The sequence below is a fragment of the Ranitomeya imitator genome, chromosome 4 (assembly GCF_032444005.1).
Source record: "Ranitomeya imitator isolate aRanImi1 chromosome 4, aRanImi1.pri, whole genome shotgun sequence".
NCBI lineage: Eukaryota > Metazoa > Chordata > Amphibia > Anura > Dendrobatidae > Ranitomeya > Ranitomeya imitator.
This window is the reverse complement of record NC_091285.1, coordinates 82,840,309-82,868,235: the sequence shown is the minus strand read 5'-3', so window position 1 is coordinate 82,868,235 and position 27,927 is coordinate 82,840,309. Positions and strand designations below refer to the sequence as shown.

At 43.8% G+C, this 27,927-nt stretch overlaps 1 protein-coding gene across 3 annotated transcripts in view; it reads left to right on the top strand.

Moving 5' to 3' along the window:
* Positions 1–4,161: 4,161 nt before the first annotated feature.
* The window catches only part of SAR1B (secretion associated Ras related GTPase 1B), a 227,805-nt gene continuing 204,039 nt past the window's right edge, over positions 4,162–27,927 (top strand). Inside the window, exon 1 of one of the 3 annotated variants that reach the window (XM_069763848.1) lies at positions 4,162–4,300. The gene's annotated coding sequence lies outside the window, so the exon portion shown is untranslated. Of the gene's footprint in view, positions 4,301–4,677; positions 4,702–27,927 lie in introns of those variants that run through there. The other 2 variants (XM_069763849.1, XM_069763850.1) reach the window with 2 other exon arrangements.

Below are 27,927 nucleotides of genomic sequence, written 5' to 3'. Positions count from 1 at the left end.
ACTTCTTTTCTCCTGCATGCTGGCAGCCTCTGTGGGTGGTCTGATGACTGCTGATATCACTGCACTTCTTTTCTCCTGCAGGCTGGCAGCCTCTGTGGGTGGTCTGATGACTGCTGATATCACTGCACTTCTTTTCTCCTGCAGGCCGGCAGCCTCTGTGGGTGGTCTGATGACTGCTGATATCACTGCACTTCTTTTCTCCTGCATGCTGGCAGCCTCTGTGGGTGGTCTGATGACTGCTGATATCACTGCACTTCTTTTCTCCTGCATGCTGGCAGCCTCTGTGGGTGGTCTGATGACTGCTGATATCACTGCACTTCTTTTCTCCTGCATGCTGGCAGCCTCTGTGGGTGGTCTGATGACTGCTGATATCACTGCACATCTTTTCTCCTGCATGCTGGCAGCCTCTGTGGGTGGTCTGATGACTGCTGATATCACTGCACTTCTTTTCTCCTGCATGCTGGCAGCCTCTGTGGGTGGTCTGATGACTGCTGATATCACTGCACTTCTTTTCTCCTGCATGCTGGCAGCCTCTGTGGGTGGTCTGATGACTGCTGATATCACTGCACATCTTTTCTCCTGCATGCCGGCAGCCTCTGTGGGTGGTCTGATGACTGCTGATATCACTGCACTTCTTTTCTCCTGCAGGCCGGCAGCCTCTGTGGGTGGTCTGATGACTGCTGATATCACTGCACTTCTTTTCTCCTGCATGCTGGCAGCCTCTGTGGGTGGTCTGATGACTGCTGATATCACTGCACTTCTTTTCTCCTGCATGCTGGCAGCCTCTGTGGGTGGTCTGATGACTGCTGATATCACTGCACTTCTTTTCTCCTGCATGCTGGCAGCCTCTGTGGGTGGTCTGATGACTGCTGATATCACTGCACTTCTTTTCTCCTACATGCTGGCAGCCTCTGTGGGTGGTCTGATGACTGCTGATATCACTGCACTTCTTTTCTCCTGCATGCTGGCAGCCTCTCTGGGTGGTCTGATGACTGCTGATATCACTGCACTTCTTTTCTCCTGCATGCTGGCAGCCTCTGTGGGTGGTCTGATGACTGCTGATATCACTGCACTTCTTTTCTCCTACATGCTGGCAGCCTCTGTGATTGGTCTGATGACTGCTGATATCACTGCACTTCTTTTCTCCTGCATGCTGGCAGCCTCTCTGGGTGGTCTGATGACTGCTGATATCACTGCACTTCTTTTCTCCTGCATGCCGGCAGCCTCTGTGGGTGGTCTGATGACTGCTGATATCACTGCACTTCTTTTGTCCTGCATGCTGGCAGCCTCTCTGGGTGGTCTGAAAACTGCTGATATCACTGCACTTCTTTTCTCCTGCATGCCGGCAGCCTCTGTGGGTGGTCTGATGACTGCTGATATCACTGCACTTCTTTTCTCCTGCATGCCGGCAGCCTCTGTGGGTGGTCTGATGACTGCTGATATCACTGCACTTCTTTTCTCCTGCATGCTGGCAGCCTCTGTGGGTGGTCTGATGACTGCTGATATCACTGCACTTCTTTTCTCCTGCATGCTGGCAGCCTCTGTGGGTGGTCTGATGACTGCTGATATCACTGCACTTCTTTTCTCCTACATGCTGGCAGCCTCTGTGGGTGGTCTGATGACTGCTGATATCACTGCACTTCTTTTCTCCTGCATGCTGGCAGCCTCTGTGGGTGGTCTGATGACTGCTGATATCACTGCACTTCTTTTCTCCTGCATGCTGGCAGCCTCTGTGGGTGGTCTGATGACTGCTGATATCACTGCACTTCTTTTCTCCTGCAGGCCGGCAGCCTCTGTGGGTGGTCTGATGACTGCTGATATCACTGCACTTCTTTTCTCCTGCATGCCGGCAGCCTCTGTGGGTGGTCTGATGACTGCTGATATCACTGCACTTCTTTTCTCCTGCATGCTGGCAGCCTCTGTGGGTGGTCTGATGACTGCTGATATCACTGCACTTCTTTTCTCCTGCAGGCCGGCAGCCTCTGTGGGTGGTCTGATGACTGCTGATATCACTGCACTTCTTTTCTCCTACATGCTGGCAGCCTCTGTGGGTGGTCTGATGACTGCTGATATCACTGCACTTCTTTTCTCCTGCAGGCCCGCAGCCTCTGTGTTGTCCCTGCCGTACTGGGCAAGATCCTGCCCGCTTCTGTGTGCTGGTACCTGGGGCGTACCGCATCCTTGTCAGATGAATGTCGGATGCGGCCGCTCTTCTTCTCCTGCTCTTCTTCAGGGCTGTGACCAATGACGTAGCCTTTACAATCATACCCGTGCTTGGTCACGCTCCCTTGCTCCACACAAGCATTGCTGAATACAAGTATCAGTATATCTCTGGTCTTGGATATACAGTACATTTATCTACAGAACTTAGTCTGCTAGATTTTACTTTTTATTTTCTTATTAACCCTTATCTGAACCCAGTACTAACTATGCATACCAGTAGCTGCTGCATTTCCCACCCTAGGCTTACACTTGAGTCATTAAGTTTTACCATTTTTTTGTGGTAAAATTAGGTGCCTTAGCTTATATTCCGGTCGGCTTATACTCGGGTATATACGGTATATAGCTATCCATGGGCAGGTGTTTAAATCATTAGACCGGGGTCCTGCTTTGCCCCAATCTATTGTGGCCTGCTGGCACACAGAGATGTTTCACTTTAGCCATAGGACCATCCTAATAGGGTACAGATTGTCACAATGGGACAGCTGATACGCGTTTTTGATCAAAACAGTGTCAACTAAGTACTCCAAGTTATTTACATGTGTTATTACTTTTTACTTATTTACTGTAGGTATTTAATCATTTCATTTTTATTCTAGGTTATGAATGAAGAAATAAGCATGACACAAAATGATGTATCTATGATTAAAAGAAGAGGCTTGTTTTTTGTTATTATTTTAATAGTGATTAAGTCTAATATAAAGTCAGTTATTTGTGTTCAAAGTTTGACAACACAAGTGGCATCTATCTATCTATCTATCTATCTATCTATCTATCTATCTATCTATCTATCTATCTATCTATCTATCTATCTATCTACTTTGCATATGTCATGCTGAGCAGACAGCAGTCCTCAAAAACCTGGTACTTTTCTCTGCTATTCGTATCGTCCAACAGAAGAAAGCATTTTCGGGGCCCATTATTCTGTTTGCAGCAATATATGGGGCTAATTATACTGTATGTAGCAATATATGGGGCTAATTATACTGTATGTAGCAATATATGGGGCTAATTATACTGTATGTAGCAATATATGGGGCTAATTATACTGTATTGAATAATATATGAGGCCCATTATATTATGTGAAGCAATATATGTGGCTCAATATACTGTATGGAGCACTATATGGGGCCATTATACTGTACGGAGCATTATGTGGGGCCATTATACTGTATGGAGCAATATGTGGGGCCCAAAATACTGTTTGGAGCACTATGCGGTGCCGATAATCCTGTATACCTGTATAGAAGGCTATGTGGTGTGTCTTTTATGTTGTAAGGTTGTTTTTTTGTGTTATATAATTGTACTTTATGTTTCTTTTTATTGATAGAGTCTTTTTTGCATTTTAAACATTTGATCTGCAATCTGCATTGGTTATCTACAGATCACAGATAGGTCAGGTGAGGTATGATTTTTGTCCTTTGAGATTCCTTTGTCGGAGAGCTCTCCTATTCTGCTCTTTAGGGGGTGTGGTATTTAGGGGTGAGGTCTTTAGGCCGTCCATGAATTTGAGTCCAGGTGTCCAGAATTTTTTTTAGGAGGTTGGCAACCCTGACTCAATCCTTAGGCATCACGACAGATATTAATGGTATAGTCAGCGCTTCCTCACTTCTGCTAAACTAAAAGCACTATTGCATCTGTAACATGTTTGCAGTTTTATAAAGGGTTTCTCAAAAAAGTAAAATCACGGCAACTTTGGAATGTCTTTTTAGCATATAGGAATTAACAACAGCCATTAGGGGAAAACATATACTTGTCATGCTAGTCACTGTGACTGACAAAACAGGTTGCCTTGATGTTTAGCATTGTGCGGCGGTACATGCACCAGTTCTAAGAAGGGACACTCTGAGCCCTGCTTACTATAGAGACGGCTGATCCAGTGACAAACCTGTGACAGGAGGGGATCACCAGACCCGTGACAATCAGCAGAAGCTGTGATCAGATGTGACAGTGCAGAGGTTGCTGCAGCAGGGGAGGAGACAACCTGATTCCTAGGGTTGGAGTGCTAGAGATCTTGTGACTGTACAGCAGGGAGCAAACACTGGATCACTGGATCACCTCATCCTGCTGCTGATTCAGGTGACACTTTGTCTTGTGGGTTTACGGATGAGAGGGGAAATAAAAGAGGCGGATGATCATTTGATTTGCAATTTTAGGAGACAAACTTTAAACTTTTGCTTTAAACTTGCTCTGTTCAGGGAACTGTCCACTGCAAACCAATGAGACTGCTGAGCACAGAAAATAACATTTTAGGCAAAATGTAAACTTTTCTTTGTAGGCTTTTAGTTGTATGAGTAGATTTGATTACCATAACTGTATACTAGTGTTGTCATCTGCGTGCTATGAAGTGAAGGATATAAAGAGATACAAAGCCATTGTCACAAAGCATTGTGTGTGGTGGATTTGTGGACTTCTGCACTTCATGTGTCAACAGTCAGTTCTGTACTATGTTCTTCTACGGCGCACTGAGGATTCTGGAGGTCAGTGTCTGTTTTGTGTGGTCATTGTTTTCTCAACAGGAATGTCTGAATAGCCTGAAAAATAAAGGTAGCGGGTTATGCTCTATTTCAGTACCTTAAAAGTGAAGCATGTGTGATTCAATTTGGCTGCTACCCAACAGAAAACAATCAGAATGGTGAAGTATGCGTTATTCATAGAGTCTTTGTGAGCATTCATTACATTTTTTTTAAACAATCATTTCTGTTCACAGTTTCATAGAGCTTCCATTTGTTTGTCAAGAATATTACTGCATCATGTACCAAAGTCACTTTTCTTTTTTGCCTTGTATTTGCTGAAGTTATTTTGGCCCCAAACGTTTTAAAATTCATAAATTTGGTGCAAAATAAAAATTCTCTTAATTTTTGTTTTGAACCGGTTTAATTCTTTACGATGACACCTGTTAATTTTTGACTGCGCCAAAATAGAAACTCCACCAAAAACCTTTCTTCAGGCAGAGACTGAAGTGACATGCCGCAAAAAAAAAAAAAAATGACATTTGGAAAAAGTTGTATTTCATGAATCTGTCTAACATATTTACATAAGCAAAGTTGTTGAGGAATAAAAAAGAAAGGCAATTTAAAAAGTGATACAAAAATTACTAAAGCCACAAATATAGAGCAAATTACTACAGAAAACTGGAGAAACAGCAATGACGAATCAGGGCCTAAGTCTATTGGATATAGGGCTAAAACAAACAGGAAGTCTTACGGCACAGACTAATTGTGGGGGAAGAAAGCAGGGTGCGTAATGGGAGGACATAAGTATATTTAGCATTGCTCTAAATATGAATAATACATTCAGCACTATTCAGGTGCAATCTGAGAATAAACAATTAAATCCGGTGACTCACAGATGAGATTTTTTCTGTGCCCATGTACTTTCCCTCTGTTTTCCATCTTTTTCATCTACCGGTATATTGACAATGCTGTAACATCTGTGCCAATTTGTGCCTCTTTTGTTTCTGCTTTGGCTGCTGGGCAACATCCTACCTTTGTTGCTTGCGATGCGTGACCGTGCCAGAACTGCTTTATAGGGAACTATGTAGGTTTATTTTGGTCTAGGGTTTGATCACTCCTTCCTGAGTGTTCTAGAAGGGGTAGTTGTAAAGCAGGGCCAGGGCAGTAGTCGTGGCTGAGTGTCTCGGGCATCGCATGCCCTGGCCTCCCTCTACAGGAAAAGGTATCTCTCCCCTTGCAGGGTGCGATCTTTATGTGGTGCTCTGGTTAGGTATTCATACTGATGGCTCATGACAGGTCACTGGTCCCTCAGTAACCTGCCCCCATTTTACATATGGAGTATAATAGGTATTGAAAAAAAAAATCACATTGAGCTGGCAGGCAGCGGCTGCAGCATGATTGGTGCTGCAGGGGTTAAACTTAGTTGAATTCCTTGAGTTCTCTGGCTTGGGTTTTTTAGCTGTTCTGAGTTAGTTACTCCCAGCAGGTATAAGAACCCTCATCCTTGCTTCTAATCTTACCAGTGATAGTTACCTCTACCTGGTTTGCAGTTGAAAGAGAGTTCAGTGTTTGGAGTAGACGGTTGGAGAGTTTTTCAGGAGATTGCTGCATGTAGTTGGTTTGTATGTTTATCCTTATCCTCTCCCATTTTGCTTCTTCCTTCCTTTTCATCCCGTTTTCCACTCGGTTGCTTTGTGAGTGTATTTGTATGATTATAGTTTTGTTTAATCCCTGTCTGTCTGGTTAGAGTTTGCCTATACACTTTGATCTCACACCTCCCTGGGTGGGGAGGACAGACAAGGGTAAGATAGGAGTATATTGGGGTATGAGACCCCGGCATCTCCACATCCAAAGTAATCCGGGGGACAGGCATAGCCTAGGGCGCCCCTAGCCTAGGGGCCCCCGGAAGAAGCTTGTTGCGAAACGCGCGTTGGGGTGAGGTGGAACGCTGTGCTGACTGCAGGTAGATATCATTATAAAGTGGATTTTGTACACTGGTATTTTGTGTATTACAGGCATGCTTAAGCAGCTAGAAGTGTACCAGACAATATGAGATTATGGAGTCACTACCGTACAATTGATGTTACTGAATGATGTACTACACCCAGCCTTCCACCTTATGTTAGGGTGCTTGGGCATTTTATGCATTTTAACAATTTTTCCAATAAAAGCTTTAATTCACTTTATTATGGATCTCTTCGTTTTGGCTACCCATCTGGGTGACCGTTGTTCTTTACCCATGATTGTTTAGCCTACTGAAACAGACTAAGGGACCTTTTTAAATGCTTAGGAAGCCTTTGCAGGTGTTTTTTGTTAATTATTCTAATTTGCCGAGATAATTACTTTTGGGTCTTTGGCTGTAAGCAATAATCGTCAACATCAACAGAAATAAACACTTGAAATAGATCACTCTGTTTGTAATAACTCAATATAATATATGAGTTTCCCTTTTTGTATTGAAGAACTGAAATAAACTAACTTTTTGATGATATTCTAATTTATTGAGAAGCACTTGACTTTGCATGTGGTGCTAGCACCACATGCAAAGTCCAGTGTTTCAAAATATTATGGACACTGTATCTACCTGAAAAATGCACTAAAAATATTCAAAACATCATATGTGCTCCAAAAGCATATTAATAGAAATATCATCTTTCCATTTAAACAAATAATCCTTGAAATAAAAAAAAGTAAATAAATAAAATAAATAAATAAAAAAAACTTGAAATAGATCACTCGGTTTGCAATGACTCTATATAATATATGACTTTCACTTTTTGTATCAAAGAACTGAAATATACTTTTTGAAGATATTCTATATTAGTGAGAAGCACTTATATTTACCCCATATCTATCTGTTTTCTCTATCTATCTATCTATCTATCTATCTATCTATCTATCTATCTATCTATCTATCTATCTATCTGTTTGCATATCTAACATATAAAAATCTGTCATTTCTATTCTGTATTCTTTTCTGGTAAATGTCACACAGACGTCACACGGATGTCACAACGACGGCACACAGATGGTATGTAAGGGATATGCCGGGATCGTGTAAACATCCCTTATTCTCATGACGTTTATATGTGCAGTTTATTTGTGCATTACGGCTGTGTATTTACATTCACTGGCTTTTAGGGTCGGCCACTAGATAGGGGTATAATGCTAAAGGGGAGTATTACCTCAGATTGGCCACTAGATGGGGCATAGGTAGGATAAGTTAGGAAGGACTTCCTGATAGGAGTCATTCGGGGCTAGGGTGCCCATTAGCTCAGGAGTGCTGGCTAGCACTGGGCAGCACCATGTCACATAACGTTCAGCTCAAGCCAAAGGCCCAGCATATAATATCCATGACCAGGATTGTTACAGAGGGATCTACAGCAGTACAGCATGGTGAGCAGTGCAGAATAAGTGGGTCTGCAGCTGCCACCAGAAGACTAAGCAGTGCAGGCAGGTCACCCAGGATGTGGCAGCTTATCATGTGGGCGGATGCCCACAGGACTGGGGTGTAGCGGTCATGGGGTCCTCTAATGGATTAAGCCTGCACAGGGTAGACGCTGAGGATACAGAAGTTATGGTTCATCCTTGAAGTGAGCTTAGTGACAGTGAGAAGGAAAGAGACAGAAGAGAAGTTGTCTGTTGTGAACCCTGATGATGACAATGCTGGAAAGAATATGAATATGCTGTGTACAAGTCTCAGTAAAGTTGCTCAGTTTAAAGTTGAACTGGACTGTGACTCCATTATTTCTAAAGTGGATCCTGAGGTTCTCCAGAAACGTAAAGAGGACTCTGATGGAGCTGTGAAAGGTGCTGCAGGTATGCTGAGTAATGGGCAGCATGTTCATGTGATGGGAGGCCAGGGCACACTGTTGCAGATGCTGGTGGCCACGACTGCTGCCCTGTCTGTCCCTCACACTTGTTGTAGTTGGCAGGATGCCGACGCTGTACTATGCGAGAAGACCGCGAAGTTGCAAGCAGCAAATAAAATTGAGGTGGATGAAACTGCGAAAAAAGGAAGCAGTGATGCTCTGCAAGTGGCAGACAATATGGATGTGACAGAAATCTGGAATCCAGGAGGAATGGATGCCCTGGAAAAGGCAAGTAACTTGATTGTGACGAAGACTTCGTATGATATTGACACCGTGACAATGACAAATATGGCGACTGAGAAGATAGTGTAGTTTGGCACTAAGAAGGACAACCACCCCTGTAATTTCACCTTTTGTCGGCATAACAGTGCTGAAATGGCGCGAAGACCTGCCAAACAGCGTCCTTGGAACCGCCCTCGGTGGGCCCGACGAGTGCGACTGGCACCTGGCTTTCTGAAACAGATTGACAAGAAGTGGATGGAGCAGCTGGAACGGGTGGGGCCCAGAATAAAATTGTGAGTGCAGCTGCGCAGTGCCATTATGTGACCCGGCATCGGCGGTGATGCATCACTCCTGCACACTGTGCTGTGGAGGAGTGGTCCCCACATAGAATGGAGATGGCGGCAGGAATAGGAGTGGGCCCGACCTGTGTGGCGGAGGGGCGAGGCATTGGAAGCGGCACCCTTACCTGAAGCCAGGGGATCCCGGAGGCTGCAGAAACAGTCCATCACGCGGAAGACTCGAAGCGGCAAGGCCCAGCAGAGTGGGTTGTGCTTCAGCTGAAGTCCCCGGTTCCAGAGCCTACACGTCCGTTGGGACCGGGATCTTCTTTTGCGAAGCCGGAGTCTTCACGCCAATGAGAGCCGGAACCTTTACAGCAGGAACCAAAAGCTGGGGGAAAGGAAACAGCAACCGCCCTGGAGGAGCTTGGACCGGAATCTAGGCCGACACTTGATCTGCTTCCTGGAAAACCCAACTGTGCAACCTCTTCGGAGAGAGACAGCAACTGTGGGACGGATGAGGTCAGAAGACGAGAGACGGAGGTGGTGAGTACACCTCAACCCTTGATCCCGGAGGGATAGACTCCTCCTCTACTGCTCATGCCTGGAGCCTGGTCCAGGCCATTACCCCCTGCCTTGTGTGACCGGCCTTTGTATGAGCAGTACGGGAAGGTCACCCACATTGTGGCAGCTTATCGCGTGGGTGGGTGCCCTCAGGACTGGTGCAAAGCGATCATGGGGTCCTCTAATGGATTAAGCCTGCACAGGTTAGACGCTGAGGATATGGAAGGTACGGTCCATCCCAGAAGCGAGCTTAGTGACAAAGAGAGCAGGAAAGGGATAGAAGAGAAGTTGTCTGTTGTGAACACTGATGATGACGATGTGTGAAAAAATATGAATATGCTGTGTACAAGTCTCAGTAAAGATGCTCTGTTTAAAGTTGAACTGGACTGTGACTCCGTTATTTCTAAAGTGGATCCTGAGGTCCTCCAGAAATGTACAGAGGACCCTGATGGAGCTGTGAAAGGTGCTGCAGGTATACTGAGTGATGGGCAACGTGTTCATATGATGGGAGGCCAGGGTACACTGTTGCAGATGCTGGTTGCCAATGACTGCTGCCCTGTCTGTCCCTCACAGGTACACGTGTGTTCATGAATGGTACACACAGACAGACAATAGAATACCACATGGATAATAAAAATGCACAGTCTCACATGTACATTATTTTAAGTGGACATGTGAAGGGGCCTAAATGGACCTCAACTCAATTCTGACTTTCATAAGGTTTTTGTGAATGGGTGCCCAATCAATTAGACAGACCAATAGCATAGTGAATAAGCTTTAAGCATTCCCTTTATGCTCTCTATGGATGACTGGTTTTACCAACATTAAGTCCCATACTTGTGCTACCACTAGATCCACTGCTGTGATTGACAAATCCGTTACCCATTTCTTGAGCCATTGTCTAGCTATAGTTTTCTTTCAACAGTATACTTGTTTGGCAACTATGGCCATTGTTTTTCCTTGTGTTGGACCAATAGTACAGAGGATTAATGTACAATAGTACAAAGAATGCTTGTGAAAGGGTACAAATGGAATATTTTCTCCTATTCCTTTGTGGGCTTATTTCCATATACACTGTAACACATGCATCTGCTTAAGAACCATCATCCAACTCAACCTCAAAAAGTACAATGTTATGCCCTAAGATTGCAGCTCTTCTGCTTTGCCATTTCATATTAGCCACCACCTCAATTATGTCCGTGCTGTGGATACAGCTCGGCACATAAGTGTACTCTACTGATCGGCCTAGCAGAGTGCTCAAGATGGTTGGCCAAGAAGCATGTCTGACCTCATAACCAATCAGAATGGTGAGGGCTCTATTTAAGTCAATCAGTCATTAATATTTAGATAAACGTTTTAGGTGACACTAAATATATGTCTGCCTTCCTTTTGTGCATGCCCTGACTCCATCTGTAACTACATCTTGCTAATCATCTAAAGATCCGGTCTGCAGCTACTCTAACTTTTGTAGCCAGATGATTCACGGCACGGAAATCATATTCTCTAGAGGTTAATGCTTGAATGTTAGCGATCCTTTGGACTCATTGCCTGGTTTAGCCAGTGTTCAACTGTTTACATTTTTTCTTCCCTTACCAGTAGCCTATGACCTTACCATACACCCAGCATAAGAATAAATCAACCCCTCCCCCCAAAGAAAAACCCAGAGCTAGTACAGTGCCTTGCGAAAGTATTCGGCCCCCTAGGCCTTTTCAACCTTTTCCCACATATCATGTTTCAAACATAAAGATACCAAATGTAAATTTTTGGTGAAGAATCAACAACAAGTGGAACACAACTGTGAAGTTGAATGAAATGTATAGGTTATTTTAAATTTTCATGGGCCTCTTGGCTGCATCTCTGATCAGTCTTCTCCTTGTTTGAGATGAAAGTTTAGAGGGACGGCCGGGTCTTGGTAGATTTGCAGTGGTATGATACTCCTTCAGTTTCAATATGATCACTTGCACAGTGCTCCTTAGGATATTTAAAGTTTTAGAAATCATTTTGTATCCAGATCCGGCTTAAAACTTCTCCACAAAATTATCACTGACCTGCCTGTTGTGTTCCTTGGTCTTCATGATGCTCTCTGTGCTTCAAACAGAACCCTGAGACTATCACAGAGCAGGTGCATTTATACGGAGACTTGATTACACACAGGTGGATTATATTTATCATCATTAGGCATTTAGGACAACATTGGATCATTCAGAGATCCACAATGAACTTCTGGAGTGAGTTTGCTGCACTGTAAGTAAAGGGGCCGAATAATATTGCACGCCCCACTTTTCAGTTTTTGAATTTCCACATGCAAATTGCCTCTTCTGATAAAAAGAGGACTTAAATCTATAGCACCATCTGTTGGAAGTAGCGATCCTACAAGTCACAATCAACCCTTTAACGAGTCATGCAATATGACTTAGGATAAAAGCCAAATCAGTATCTCAATTCGCAGACACGGTGTTTCGGGCTGTTGGCCCTCGTCAGTGCGAAGCATGAGAGCTGATGTGGCTAGGTGAGAGGCTCTGGACTGGGGTCTAAGGGGTAACGTTTCTCCTTATGGAGAGTGACATACCAGCTGGCCTGTCAAGGTAAGGAGGCTTATTTGCCGTGCAATGCTCCTCTGGGAAATTAAATATGCAAATTGCGAACAATAAGAGAAAATGTAAATCCGCACCGCTGCTGGCAATTAACCCATCATTTCCATACCATCCATTTGGCTGTGTCAGCAATGCCTTAAATCTTATATGGGATCACTTCGGGTGCTACATCCATAGACAAAACAAAGTCCAAGGTAAAAAAGAAAAAAATGATGATGTGCACTCACCGGTCCCATAAATCAGTTTCCTTTATTTGGACATAAGGCGGTTACAGACGAAGAAAAACGTGCAGATAAAAGGACGACAGCTGTTTCGCACGTATGTGCTTCTACAGGTCCCAATCCAATTGGGACCTGTAGAAGCACATACGTGCGAAACAGCTGTTTTTCTTCATCTGTAACCGCCTTATGTCCAAATAAAGGAAACTGATTTATCGGACCGGTGAGTGCACATCATCATTTTTTTCTTTTTTACCTTGGAATATGCAAATTGCCTCTCCTGAATTTCCACAAAAATGTAAAATAACCAATAAATTTCGTTCAACTTCATAATTGTGGTCCACTTGTTGTAGATTCTTCACCAAAAATTTACATTTGGTATCTTTATGTTTGAAGCATGATATGTGGGAAGAGGTTGAAAAGTTCCAGGAAGCCGAATACGTTCGCAAGGCACTGTATTTTCCTTATTAAAGTTGCTAATTAAAGTCAATTAGTACTAACAGGGCCGGTGTCAGCACCCGGCGTACCTGGGCAAGTGCCGGGGCCCTGGCGAGACACGGGGGCCCATTTAGGGCCGGTGTTAGGGGCAGGCAGGCAGCTGCCAGTACCTAGGACCACAGGAAGGGGGAGTGGCTGGAGGCTGTCTAATTATACTCACCTACCTACTCCTGGCGGCTGGCGTGGTCCCTGCAGGTCCCCGGCTCCCCAGCTTCTTACTGTACTGAGCGGTCACATGGTACCGCTCATTACAGTAATGAATATGCGGCTCCACCTCCCATAAGGGTGGAGCCGCATATTCATTACTGTAATGAGCGGTAACAGTGACCGCTCAATACAGGAAGAAGCTGCCGTGCCGGGAAGCAGGGACTGCACCACTCCAGGAGCAGGTGAGTATAACGGGGAGGGGAGCGCTGCGCTGCGCGATACTCACCTGCTCCTCGTTCCAGCCACCGCTCTGCCTCCATCTTCAGCGTCTTCTGCAGTGACGCTGAGGTCAGAGGGCGCGGTGACGTGGTTAGTGCGCGCCCTCTGCCTGACGTCAGTGCAGAAGACGCTGAAGAAGATGGGGCGGCGGCTGGAACGAGGACAGGTGAATATTGAAAGTGCCGGGGCCTGAGCGACGGAGAGGTGAGTATGTGATTTTTTTTTTATCGCAGCAACAGCAAATGGGGCAAGTGTCTGTATGGAGAATCTTATGGGGCCATAACATTTGTGCAGCACTATATAAGGCAAGTGTCTATATGGGACCATAACGTTTGTGCAGAATGGGGCAAGTGTCTATATGGGGCCATAACGTTTGTGCAGCATTATATGGGGCAAGTGTCTGTATGGGGCCATAACGTTTGTGCAGCACTATATGGGGTAAGTGTCTGTATGGAGCATCTATGGGGCCATAACGTTTGTGCAGCACTATATGGGGCAAACGGTCTCTATATACGACATGGCTGTTCTATATACTACATGGGCTGTTATATGCTACGTGGGCTGTGCTATATACTACGTGGCTGTGTTATATGCTATGTGGCTGTGCTATATACTACGTGGGCTGTGTTATATACTACATGGCTGTATTTATATGCGATCATGAATCATGGTATGTGTTAAAGAGGGGGCCCACTGAGACTCTTTCGCCCGGGGCCCTCAAAAACCTGGAGCCAGCCCTGAGTACTAGGGTATTTACCACCATCTGCAGTCAATATTATGAATCTCCTTATCATGATGTTATAAAGATTATATCTCCTTCCCTGTTTTATACCATCTTTTGAGTCACATCCTCCAATAACTGGAGAACTAGCATGCAAGCTTTGCTTAGAATAATCTTTGAAACAAGCCATATCTCTACAGGTCTCATCTGATTTTCAAAGTGTAACCCCAAACCTTAGGGAGATCAATCTGAACAGTTAAGAACCATAAGCAATTGTGATCAATTTCACCTGCTGTGGAACAAATGAAAAGTGACAAATGCACAGGATAGGAAACAAAGACAACCCCTTAGAAGGGAATAGTGCTGGCCACATACGATTACTCTCTTCTGATCCTTCCTGTCTGATTCTTCTTTAGTTTTTCTACCGTCTTTGTCAATACTGATATGAGGCAGATGCTCTGAACATTCAGGTTGCACAGGTAATCCAGATTCTCCAGGATGTCACATGCATACCTGTTGTCCCAAAAACAAGAACTAATGGGTCTCCCATGGAGCAACTACCATTACACAGGCCGTTACACAAAGATTGACAGAGTCAGAGAAAGGTGCTTCATTGTGTGAGGTGAGAAAGGAGAATCACTGAAAAAGCCCTACAAAAATCAGCTCCAGAGGGCCACCACTGTGCATGTTATGACTAAACAATAATAGTCTCCATGAGGGTGGCATTAAAGGTACCGTTACACTAAGCGACGCTGCAGCGATATAGACAACGATCAGACTTAAACTAGATCGCTGGAGCGTAGCTGTTTAGGTCGCTGTAGAGATGTCAAACACAGCAACTCCAGAACGATGCAGGAGCGATCCAGTGACGTAACGGCGACTCACTTATCGTTCTCGCTCCATGTAAAAACGTTGCTGGCGTCGTTGCTTTTGATGTCAAACATGACGATACACGCCGATCCAACGACCAAATAAAGTTCTGGACTTCTAGCTACGACCAGCGATGGCACAGCGGGATCCAGAACGCTGCTGCGTGTCAAACACAACGAGATCGCTATCCAGGATGCTGCAACGTCACAGATTGTTGTCATTCTTGTTGCAAAGTTGCTGAGTGTGACGGTACCTTAAGACAGAAAATCCTTAAGTGGAGGACTGCCATGGCAATGAAGGTGGCTGGTTCCAATGATCCAACCAGATTCAGAGACAATACGAAGAACTGTTTACATTTGCAATTTCCACTTCACATTCTATTAACCAAAATAAATAATTTCCAATAATTTCTGTGTGCGTGTGTATGTATGTGTTTGTTTGACTTTTGTTTGACATCACTTGTGTTAAATTTTTATGAGGAACAGGATCTCTCTGTAAGGACTCGCTCACACTGGCAAGTACTCACCGTATAACTCTGACGCGTGGCATCCAATATTTCATTGGAAGCACTCATTCCAATATTATACTATGGAGCAGTGCTGACTAGAGTTTATTTTCTCATGCCGAAATATCATGAGAAAAGAATCACTGCATGGAGTCCGATCCTCGCTGACTCACATTATGGAGAAGATGGAGAATTTTAGTTCTCCAAATTCAAACAGTGTGAAGAAACATGGACAACACTCAGAGCATGTTTATTAAACTGGGCTGTTCTCATGTAAAAAATGTTGCTAAAAAGAATTGATGCCGTGCTTAAGGATATGCCACCAGTAGGAGGGCATGTAAAAAAACAGATGGAATCCCCTACTAGCACTGCTAAATATGCCCAGATAATGCAGTATGGCGTGAAGAATAGGTATACAATGCAAGCCTGCATGGTACTATATGGTGTCCTGCACCAGTAGCTCAGGTCTGACTTACCAGACTACCGAGGACACCATATAGTACCGTGCAGGCTTGCATTGTATACCTATAATTCACGCCGTACTGCATTATCTGGGCATATTTAGCAGTGCTAGTGGAGATTCCATCTGTTTTTTTACATGCCCTCCTACTAGTGGCATATCCTTAAGCATGGCATCAATTCTTATTCGCAGCAATGTTTATGATTGTCGCAGCTTCGGTGCCCGGCTGCTTTGATTCCAGCTGCTAAGGATATTATTCAGACAAGCGAGCGCTGGTGTTTTTTCTTTCCACATAGTCCTAAATGACTATTTAAAACTTTTCACTCCCTCCTCAGTCCTAAAGGACAGGCCCCAATTACTAACCTCTGCACTGATGAACAGAAAATTGTCTCCCAATCACCAAATAACTTGCATCTTCTTCTCTCCCATACTTCACCAATTTCACTATCCGCCTTTGAACTGGTCAGAGAAGAAGAGGTTACAAGGCCCCTCACTTCCTCTTGGCCCTATTATCTGCAATAGTGTAGTGACCCTATTCCCTCTCACCTTCTCCAGTCCCTTTCCCTTGCTTTCAATACCTACCTAACTAAAATATTTAACCTATCTTTTTCTTCCTGTATCTTTCCGTCCTCCTTCAAACACACCATCACAACCCGTTACTGAAAAATCACTTCCCTCGAACTTAGCTGCTTACCAAATACCTGCTTCTGTCTACAATCTTCCTTTTATCTCTAAACTTCTGGAATGCTTGGTTCACTGTTGTAAATTCTGTTGTCGAACTCCCTCCTGTGGTCGTGAATGGTACTTCGGCGAGTTCTGTCTATGGGCTCCCTCTGGTGGCTATGAGTGAAGCTGCTGCTTCTGAGGTTCCTTACACAGGTGACGTGGTTTATCCTTTGGTTGGCTGCTCTATTTAACTCCTCTCAGATCGTTACTCCATGCCAGCTGTCAATGTTTTTGCATTGGTTCAGTTCGCTCCTGGATCTCTCTGGTGACCTGCCTTCTCCTGCAGAAGCTAAGTTCCTGATAGTCATTATTTGTTCTCTGTTTTCTTGTCCAGCTGGTTATCATGATTTTGTCTTGCTAGCTGGAAGCTCTGGGATGCAGAGTGGCCCCTCCTCACCGTGAGTCGGTGCGGAGGTCTTTTTTGCACACTCTGCGTGGTCTTTTGTAGGTTTTTGTGCTGATCGCAAAGTTACCTTTCCTATCCTCTGTCTATTTAGTAAGTCTGGCCTCCCTTTGCTGAAACCTGTTTAATTTCTGCGTTTGTGACTTTCATCTTTACTCACAGTCATTATATGTGGGGGGCTGCCTATTCCTTTGGGGAATTTCTCTGAGGCAAGGTAGGCTTTATTTTCTATCTCTAGCTAGTCCTTAGGCTGTGACGAGGCGCATCGGGAGCGTCAGGAGCGCTCCACGGCTATTTCTAGTGTGTGCGATAGGATTAGGGCTTGCGGTCAGCAGAGCTCCCACATCCCAGAGCTTGTCCTGTATGAGTTTAACTATCAGGTCGGGTGCTCCTAACCACCAGGTCATAACAGTACAGCAGGCCCAAAGTATTAATGCATCTCAATAGAGGGATAAGAGAACTTCTGAGACCATTTTTTTTTCTTTGCACTGTGTTTTGTCTTTCTTTTCCCCTAGACCTTTGGTTGGTTCAGGACACAGGTGTAGATATGGACATTCAGGGTCTGTCCTCTTGTCTGGATCATCTCACTGCAAGGGTACAAAACATTCAAGATTTTGTGGTTCAGAATCGTATGTTAGAGCCTAGAATTCCTATTCCTGATTTGTTTTCTGGGGATAGATCTAGGTTCTTGAATTTCAAAAATAATTGTAAACTGTTTCTAGCTTTGAAACCCCGCTCCTCTGGTGACCCCGTTCAACAAGTAAAAATCATAATTTCTTTGTTGCGTGGTGACCCTCAAGACTGGGCATTTTCCCTTGCGCCAGGAGATCCTGCATTGCGTGATGTTGATGCGTTTTTTCTGGCGCTTGGATTGCTTTATGATGAACCAAATTCAGTGGATCAGGCAGAGAAAATCTTGCTGGCTTTGTATCAGGGTCAGGATGAAGCGGAGGTGTACTGTCAGAAGTTTAGAAAGTGATCTGTGCTTACTCAGTGGAATGAATGTGCCCTGGCGGCAATTTTCAGAAAGGGTCTTTTTGAAGCCCTTAAGGATGTCATGGTGGGATTTCCCACGCCTGCTGGTCTGAGTGAGTCTATGTCCTTGGCCATTCAGATCGATCGGCGCATGCGTGAGCGCAAAGCTGTGCACCATCTGGCAGTATTCCCTGAGCATAGGCCAGAGCCTATGCAGTGTGATAGGACTTTGACCAGAGCTGAACGGCAAGAACACAGACGTCGGAATGAGCTGTGTTTTTACTGTGGTGAATCCACTCATGCTATCTCCGATTGTCCTAAGCGCACTAAGCGGTTCGCTAGGTCTGCCACCATTGGTACGGTACAGTCTAAATTTCTTTTGTCCGTTACTCTGATTTGCTCTCTGTCGTCCTATTCTGTAATGGTATTTGTGGATTCAGGCGCTGCCCTGAATTTGATGGACTTGGAGTTTGCCAGGCGCTGTGGTTTTTTCTTGGAGCCCTTGCAGTATCCTATTCCATTGAGAGGAATTGATGCTACGCCTTTGGCCAAGAATAAGCCTCAGTACTGGACTCAATTGACCATGTGCATGGCTCCTGCACATCAGGAGGATATTCGCTTTTTGGTGTTGCATAATCTGCATGATGTGGTCGTTTTGGGGTTGCCATAGCTTAAGGTCCATAATCCAGTGTTGGATTGGAAATCTATGTCTGTGTCCAGCTGGGGTTATCAGGGGGTACATGGTGATGTTCCTTTGCTGTCAATTTCGCCTTCCACTCCTTCTGAAGTCCCTGAGTTTTTATCAGATTACCGGGATGTATTTGAAGAGCCCAAATCTGGTGCCCTACCTCCTCATAGGGATTGCGACTGTGCTATTAATTTGATTCCTGGTAGTAAGTTTCCTAAGGGCCGTCTGTTTAATTTATCTGTGCCAGAGCACGCCGCTATGCGGAGTTATATAAAGGAATCCTTGGAGAAGGGTCATATTCGTCCGTCGTCGTCACCATTGGGAGCAGGGTTCTTTTTTGTGGCCAAGAAAGATGGTTCTTTGAGACCTTGTATTGATTACCACCTTCTTAATAAGATCACAGTCAAATTTCAGTATCCTTTGCCGCTGCTGTCTGATTTATTTGCTCGGATTAAGGGGGCTAGTTGGTTCACCAAGATAGATCTTCGTGGTGCGTATAATCTTGTGCGAATTAAACAGGGTGATGAATGGAAAACGGCATTTAATACGCCCGAGGGCCATTTTGAGTACCTGGTTATGCCATTCGGGCTTTCTAATGCTCCATCTGTGTTTCAGTCCTTTATGCATGACATCTTCCGAGAGTACCTGGATAGATTCATGATTGTATATTTGGATGACATTTTGGTCTTTTCGGATGATTGGGAGTCTCATGTGAAGCAGGTCAGAATGGTGTTCCAGGACCTTCGTGCGAATTCCTTGTTTGTGAAGGGGTTAAAGTGTCTCTTTGGAGTTCAGAAGGTTTCATTTTTGGGTTTCATTTTTTTCCCCTTCTACTATCGAGATGGACCCTGTTAAAGTTCAGGCCATTTACGATTGGACTCAACCGACATCTGTGAAGAGCTTGCAGAAGTTCCTGGGCTTTGCTAATTTTTATCGTCGCTTCATCGCTAATTTTTCCAGTATTGCTAAACCGTTGACTGATTTGACCAAGAAAGGTGCTGATGTGGTCAATTGGTCCTCTGCGGCTGTAGAGGCTTTTCAGGAGTTGAAGCATCGTTTTGCTGTTGTGCCTGCCAGATGTTTCGCTCCCTTTTCAGGTTGAGGTTGATGCTTCTGAAATTGGAGCAGGGGCTGTTTTGTCGCAAAGAAGTTCTGATGGCTCGGTGATGAAACCCTGTGCCTTCTTTTCTAGAAAATTCTCGCCTGCTGAGCGCAATTATGATGTGGGCAATCGGGAGTTGTTGGCCATGAAGTGGGCATTCGAGGAGTGGCGACATTGGCTTGAAGGAGCTAAACATCGCTTGGTGGTCTTGACGGATCACAAGAATTTGACTTATCTCGAGTCTCCCAAACAGTTGAATCCTAGACAGGCTCGATGGTCGCTCTTTTTCTCCCGTTTTGATTTTGTGGTTTCATACCTTCCGGGATCTAAGAATGTGAAGGCTGACGCCCTGTCAAGGAGTTGTGTTCCGGAGCCGGCGGGTATTCTTAAAGAAGGGGTAATTTTGTCTGCCATTTCCCCTGATTTGCAGCGTGTGCTGCAAAAGTTTCAGGCTGATAGACCTGACCGTTGTCCTACGGAGAAACTGTTTGTCCCTGATAGATGGACTAGTAGAATTATCTCTGAGATTCATTGTTCAGTGTTGGCTGGACATCCTGGAATTTTTGGTACCAGAGATTTGGTGGCTAGATCCTTTTGGTGGCCTTCTTTGTCACGGGATGTGCGTTCTTTTGTGCAGTCATGTGGGACTTGTGCTCGGGCTAAGCCCTGCTGTTCTCGTGCCAGTGGGTTGCTTTTGCCCTTGCCGATCCCGAAGAGGCCCTGGATGCATATTTCCATGGATTTTATTTCTGATCTCCCTGTTTCTCAAAAGATGTCGGTCATTTGGGTGGTTTGTGATTACTTCTCTAAGATGGTCCATTTGGTACCCTTATCTAAATTGCCTTCCTCCTCTGATTTGGTGCCATTGTTTTTCCAGCATGTGGTTCGTTTGCATGGCATTCCAGAGAACATCGTCTCGGACAGAGGTTCCCAGTTTGTTTCGAGGTTTTGGCGGTCTTTTTGCGCTAAGATGGGCATTGATTTGTCTTTTTCTTCGGCTTTCCATCCTCAGACTAATGGCCAAACCGAACGAACTAATCAGACTTTGGAGACATATCTGAGATGCTTTGTTTCTGCTGATCAGGATGATTGGGTGTCCTTCTTGCCTTTGGCTGAGTTCGCCCTTAATAATCGGGCCAGCTCAGCTACTTTAGTTTCTCCTTTTTTCTGTAATTCTGGTTTCTATCCTCGTTTCTCTTCAGGGCAGGTTCAGCCTTCGGACTGTCCTGGTGTGGATGCGGTGGTGGACAGGTTGCAGCAGATTTGGACTCATGTGGTGGACAATTTGACATTATACCAGGAGAAGGCTCAACGTTTCGCTAACCGCCGGCGTTGTGTAGGTCCCCGACTTCGTGTTGGGGATTTGGTTTGGTTGTCATCTCGTCACGTTCCTATGAAGGTTTCCTCTCCTAAGTTTAAGCCTCGTTTCATTGGGCCATATAAGATTTCTGAAGTTCTTAATCCTGTGTCATTTCGTTTGGACCTTCCAGCTTCTTTTGCCATCCATAATGTGTTCCATAGGTCGTTGTTGCGGAGATACGTGGCGCCTATGGTTCCCTCCGTTGATCCTGCTGCCCCGGTGTTGGTCGAGGGGGAGTTGGAGTATGTGGTGGAGAAGATTTTGGATACTCGTGTTTCGAGACGGAAACTCCAGTACCTGGTCAAGTGGAAGGGTTATGGTCAGGAAGATAATTCCTGGGTTTTTGCCTCTGATGTTCATGCTGCCGATCTTGTTCGTGCCTTTCATTTGGCTCATCCTGATCGGCCTGGGGGCTCTGGTGAGGGTTCGGTGACCCCTCCTCAAGGGGGGGGTACTGTTGTGAATTCTGTTGTCGAACTCCCTCCTGTGGTCGTGAATGGTACTTCGGCGAGTTCTGTCTATGGGCTCCCTCTGGTGGCTATGAAGCTGCTGCTTCTGAGGTTCCTTACACAGGTGACGTGGTTTATCCTTTGGTTGGCTGCTCTATTTAACTCCTCTCAGATCGTTATTCCATGCCAGCTGTCAATGTTTTTGCATTGGTTCAGTTCGCTCCTGGATCTCTCTGGTGACCTGCCTTCACCTGCAGAAGCTAAGTTCCTGATAGTCATTATTTGTTCTCTGTTTTCTTGTCCAGCTGGTTATCATGATTTTGTCTTGCTAGCTGGAAGCTCTGGGATGCAGAGTGGCCCCTCCGCACCGTGAGTCGGTGCGGAGGTCTTTTTTGCACACTCTGCGTGGTCTTTTGTAGGTTTTTGTGCTGATCGCAAAGTTACCTTTCCTATCCTCTGTCTATTTAGTAAGTCTGGCCTCCCTTTGCTGAAACCTGTTTAATTTCTGCGTTTGTGACTTTCATCTTTACTCACAGTCATTATATGTGGGGGGCTGCCTATTCCTTTGGGGAATTTCTCTGAGGCAAGGTAGGCTTTATTTTCTATCTCTAGGGCTAGCTAGTCCTTAGGCTGTGACGAGGCGCAGGAGCGCTACACGGCTATTTCTAGTGTGTGCGATAGGATTAGGGCTTGCGGTCAGCAGAGCTCCCACATCCCAGAGCTTGTCCTGTATGAGTTTAACTATCAGGTCGGGTGCTCCTAACCACCAGGTCATAACAGTTCACTATCAATCAGATCACTCTCTGACCCTGTACAACCCGGCTTCTGCTTATTACACTTAACAGAAACTGCCCTTACTAAAGTCTCTAACAATCTACAAGACTTGAAACAGAGTTCATGGCATGGCACAGTTTTGGGGAACGGTGCGGCTCAGATTAAACCACGTGAACAAGTCTTTGCAAAATGTGGCCATTGATTTTTTGGAAGTTTCTGAAATTCTCAAAACAATAGTAAAGTTCTTTATAAAACTGCTATAACACCTTGAATTATATGAGGAAAAAGATTTCAATATTTCTGAAAACAAAGTATATCAGCATGATGAAAAGCTTTTTCATGGAACTTCAATCTGATAAGATACATGATGGTGAAGTTCATTAAGCGGGTGTGACAACTTCGAATCAATACATTTGTAATTAACATTTTAAGAGAGAAGCAGAATTATGTGTTTTGACCTAGTGTACAGAAAAGTGTAAAGCCGACCTTGAACACCATAAAAATATAGCCAAAAAAGCAAATTGTGGTGTTTTTTTTGCTATCTACTTTCTTGGTTTTTTTATTTCAAAATTTTCCCTTTAACTTTATGGTAATATGAATGGTAATTTACAAAAGAATAACTTGTCCTACAAAAATCAAGCCCGCATACCACTATATAAAGAGGTTATAAATTAGGCTGGCTCTCATCACTACAAAAAAAGCCAAACATATGGGTGCTAAATGTTGTTTAGGCACACTGGGGCTCAGAAGGGAGGGGGGGCATTTAGATTTGGGAGTGCAAAATTTGCTGAATTTCTTTTGGGGAGCGTGAAGCCATTTAACTTTTGCAGAGCCTTTGTGCCACCAGTAACATGGAAGCCCCCTATATTACAGCTAACAGATGACAGACCTGAAAGGGGACTTGCTTTTTTGTGGATTTAGTTGAAGCATTTATTAGGAACATTTTACATAACGTTTGGGATCACATTTATCTGTCGCGCTACGCTGAGGTCTTTGGGGTTTCCATCTAAATCTCTGAGTGACGTGACACAAGAAACCCCCGAAGGATCCATTAACTATAATGAGGCAGCCGATTTACTCTGGACTCCGTCTGGCCTTTGTTCAACGGTGTCCTTTTTAGAAGTGCACAAAAGTGTGGCTGACGGCACTTTTATGCAATCCTAAAAAGACGGACACCACTGGATCACAGGTCCTATGGCGCCCACAGTGCCTCCATCTGCCTCACTATAGGGAATCTTCCACCTGGGGTTCTGTCAACATCACGTATTTCAGAGATTTACATAGAAACCCCGGTCTAAGCGCTCAGCGCAGAGTGCAGGATAAGTGTGCGCCAAGCCTTACTGCGATCTTTGGGAGGCAGAATGAAAAACATCAACAGCATGTGAAGAATTGGTTTTATTTATTTTTTGAGCCGTTCCTTGTGCAGTATAAGTGATTAGGCAACTTTATTCTTTGGGTCGGTGCGATTACAGCGATACCAGATATATATCGGGTTTTTATGTTTGGCAGCTGTCACACACTAAAAGACGCTTTTTATTGCAAAAACTAGTTCTTTCATCACCATAATTTGAGAGCTATAATTTTTTCATATTTAGGCCGACAGAGTCATGTTATGGCTTGTTTTTTGCGGGATCAGCTGACGTTTTTATTGGTACCATTTTCAGACACATGACATTTTTTGATCGGTTTCTATTTCGATTTTTGGGAGACAGAATGAACAAAAACCAGCAATTCAGGAATTGCTTTTTTTATGTACCGTTCCGAATGTGGTAAAATTGATAAGAAAGCTTTATTTTTCGAGTCAGTACGATTACAGCGATACAACTGTTATATTTTTTTTAATGTTTTGGCGCTTTTACACAATAAAAACTATCTTATATAAAATTATTATTTTTGCATCACTTTATTTTGAGAACTATAACTTTTTCAGCGGTACCATTTTCGTTTTACAAACAAAAAATACACTGTGCAGAGGTTTTATTACGAATCACTCCATTTATAGGGGTTTATACATATAGAGCCTGTAAACTAGTAAGTACCGAATATTGATGATGGAAATACAGTATTTCCATCATCAATATTCGGTACTTACTAGTTTACAGGCTCCATATGTATAAACCCCTATAAATGGAGTGATTCGTAATAAAACCTCTGCACAGTGTATTTTCCGTTTTCGGGTTAGTATGTGTTGCCATCTCCTTTTTTATGTACTTTTTAAAAAATGATTGTTACATAAATATCAATACTTTTTAGACACTATTTTGTGTATGGAGGATCTTTTTTTTACTTATCGGTTCATAGTCTTTCATGGTCCTCCGTGTTACTATTTAGGGCACAATAAGCTCTCATTCAGAATAGTACTAGAAACCAAAAGGAGAACGCTAAGTGCTCAAAAAGAGGAACATAAGATGGAAGATAAAACACCTTTATTAAGTAATGGGCGGTAATAAGCAACTACGAGCAACAGAGTGCCCGCACTCATGTAAAAACAAAATACACATAGAGAAGAATATGATAAAACATTATCAAGGAGGACCAAACAGGTAGTTTAATATAGTTAGACATATGATATGCACTGGGTACAGTTATAGTCCATATCCAAATGTAGTACATATACAGTATATCCCATATGTAAAAATCAAACGTAAATGAATATATAATATATCGCACGTTGCCTGAAAAAAATATGTGAGGAATTACTAACTAGAGCCAGGTAGCAAAGTAGATAGATAGATGCATAAGGAAGCAAAAAACTACAGGATGAAAAAAATGGGGGTATAAAAACACGCAGAGGTCAATGGCCATAAAACAATGGTGAGACAAACATGTATAGACCTGGTAGTGCTATCAACCTTGTTATAAACACAGTGACGTATACTGGGTGGATGTTACCGGGCTGGTGACATTGTGGAGGGGTAGTGTACGACATGTGCAACAATAGAAAAGTAGTCTGAGCAAATAATATCACAAGATAGTAATACTAGTGCGTCACAAATAAGAGTGATTGTAGATTTAGGAGCATGTATGAAATCCCCATGCAATAGAATTACCTGGTCGGTAGTCCCCGGTCCAAGTGCGGTGCAACTTGTTGTTTTTTCCCAAATATGGGGTATTAGCATACTCAGGAGAAATTGTGCAACAGATTAGGGTGCCTCTTTTCTCCTGTTATCCTTGTGAAAATACAAAATTTGGGGCTAAAATAATTTTTTTGGGGGGGGAAATGTGATTTTTTATTTTCATGGCTCTACATTTAAAGTTCTGTGATGCACTTTGAGGCTCAAGGTGCTCACCACACATCTAAATACATTCCTTCAGGGATCTAGTTTCCAAAATGGTGTCACTTGTGGGGGTTCTACTATTTAGGCACATGAGGGGCTCTCCAAATGCGAAATGGCTTCAGCTCATGATTCCAGCCATTTTTGCAATCAAAAGGTCAAACAGTGCTCCTTCCCTTTAAGCTATCTAGCGCTGTATGAAATATTAATATATATACACATATGTGTCTCACTGACATATATATATATATATATATATATATATATATATATATATATATATACCTATTCTATGTGTACACATTTATTCTACCTATTCTATTGTAAGCTGTCAGTGTGATTTTACTGTACACCGCACTGAATTACCGGCTTTTCTCTCTAACACCGCTGTGTATTTCTCGCAAGTCACACTGCTGGTCCGTGTGTAATCCGTATTTTTCTGGCTTCCATAGACTTTCATTGGCGATTTTTTTGTGCAATACGGTGACAAACGCAGCATGCTGCGATTTTCTACGGCCGTAGAAAGCCGTATAATACGGATCAGTAAAATACGGCAGATAGGAGCTGGGGCATAGAGAATAATTGGGCCGTGTGTAATGCGTGTTTTACGGACGTATTTTATGCGCTCATACGTCCGTAAAACTTGCTAGTGTGACGCTGGCCTTAAGAGCATAAGAATTAAAAGTTTAAAAATGGTGAAATTTTTGCTAAATTTCTGATATTTTCACAAATAAACCCAAGTTATATCAAAATTTTTTACCACTGTCATATAGTACAATATGTCATGAAAAATCAGTCTCAGAATTACTGGGATCCGTTGAAGCGTTCCAGAGTTATCACCTCATAAAGTGACACTGGTCAGATTTGAAAAATGAGGCTCATTAATGTACAAGGTGGCTCGGTCCTTAAGGGGATTAATGAAGTCCAGATACTAAATTCTGCATTTGCTGAACCTCATATTCAGATAAGTTTGAATACGGCAGAGGCTTTCCATATTAGAGCTGAATTCATTTAAAGGGAACCTATCACGTCATTTGTACGTACTTACCTGCCCCCAGTGTCTTACATTTATGCAATGTGTATCACTATCATGTTGTTCTCAAGTCTAACATTCCAGTGTTCTAGTCAAAATACACTTTTAATTATTAGTCAGTTGCTGACTAGTCCTGGCTTTTAGTTATATATATAGTTGAGATGAGTAGAGATGATTTGCATAGCTCCGCCTACTGCAAAGGATTCTGGGTAAACCTGCTATTCTTTGTATTATGCTGCTTGCAAGTACTTTCCGTTTCAGGAAAGCATCCACTATGTATTTCCTTTAAGTAGAGGGCTTTTCGGTCTCTTTCGTCCCGCTACATTTAGCCCAACTTGGGTCTCTCCCTAAGGTGGCTAGCATGTATGTATCGCTTGCTCACCGAGCCCCACTCCATACAGCCAACCAATTCCAGCCCTGTGCTGATGAGGGCCTAAAGCCCGAAACACGTGTCCACAGGTAGGAATTGGTTGGCTGTGTAAATTTAGAAACTAATCCGCAGCATTGCACGCTTGGCGATTCCAAGCGCTGTGGATTAGACAGGGGTGGAAAGAGATGATTTGCATAGCTCCGCCTACTGCAAAGGATTCTGGGTAAACCTGCTATTCTTTGTATTATGCTGCTTGCAAGTACTTTCCGTTTCAGGAAAGCATCCACTATGTATTTCCTTTAAGTAGAGGGCTTTTCGGTCTCTTTCGTCCCGCTACATTTAGCCCAACTTGGGTCTCTCCCTAAGGTGGCTAGCATGTATGTATTAGTTATATATATAGCGCTTTATGGAGCTTCAGTCACGGTCCTCTTCTCTATAGTCACACCCAACGATGTTTGATTGATGGGCCATACCTCCCGATGCCATGCTGATCGCCGAGGAAATCCCACACCTGCATCCTGACAATCAACTCCTCAGGGTAGGATTTTTTGTGATGTGCCAACACTAAGTAGAAAGTATGTTTAGCGGTCTATCTTATAATGAATTTGATGGGTAAAATGTGATAACGCCCCACCCACACCACAAATATATTAGTGTAGCTAGCTGGGACTGGCTTGTAGATGCCAAAAGTCACAATATTGTTGCACAATGAGTTGTTGCATTATGGCGTGGCCAAACATTTTAAGTGCACCTTCCCATCTGCTTGTTATCTATCTACCTTCATCCTTCTCTGGCTCTATCAAGCCAGAGCTATCAATCAAAGAAGGATGAGAATTGGGATAAAGTGGAAATAAGCAGGTGGGAAGT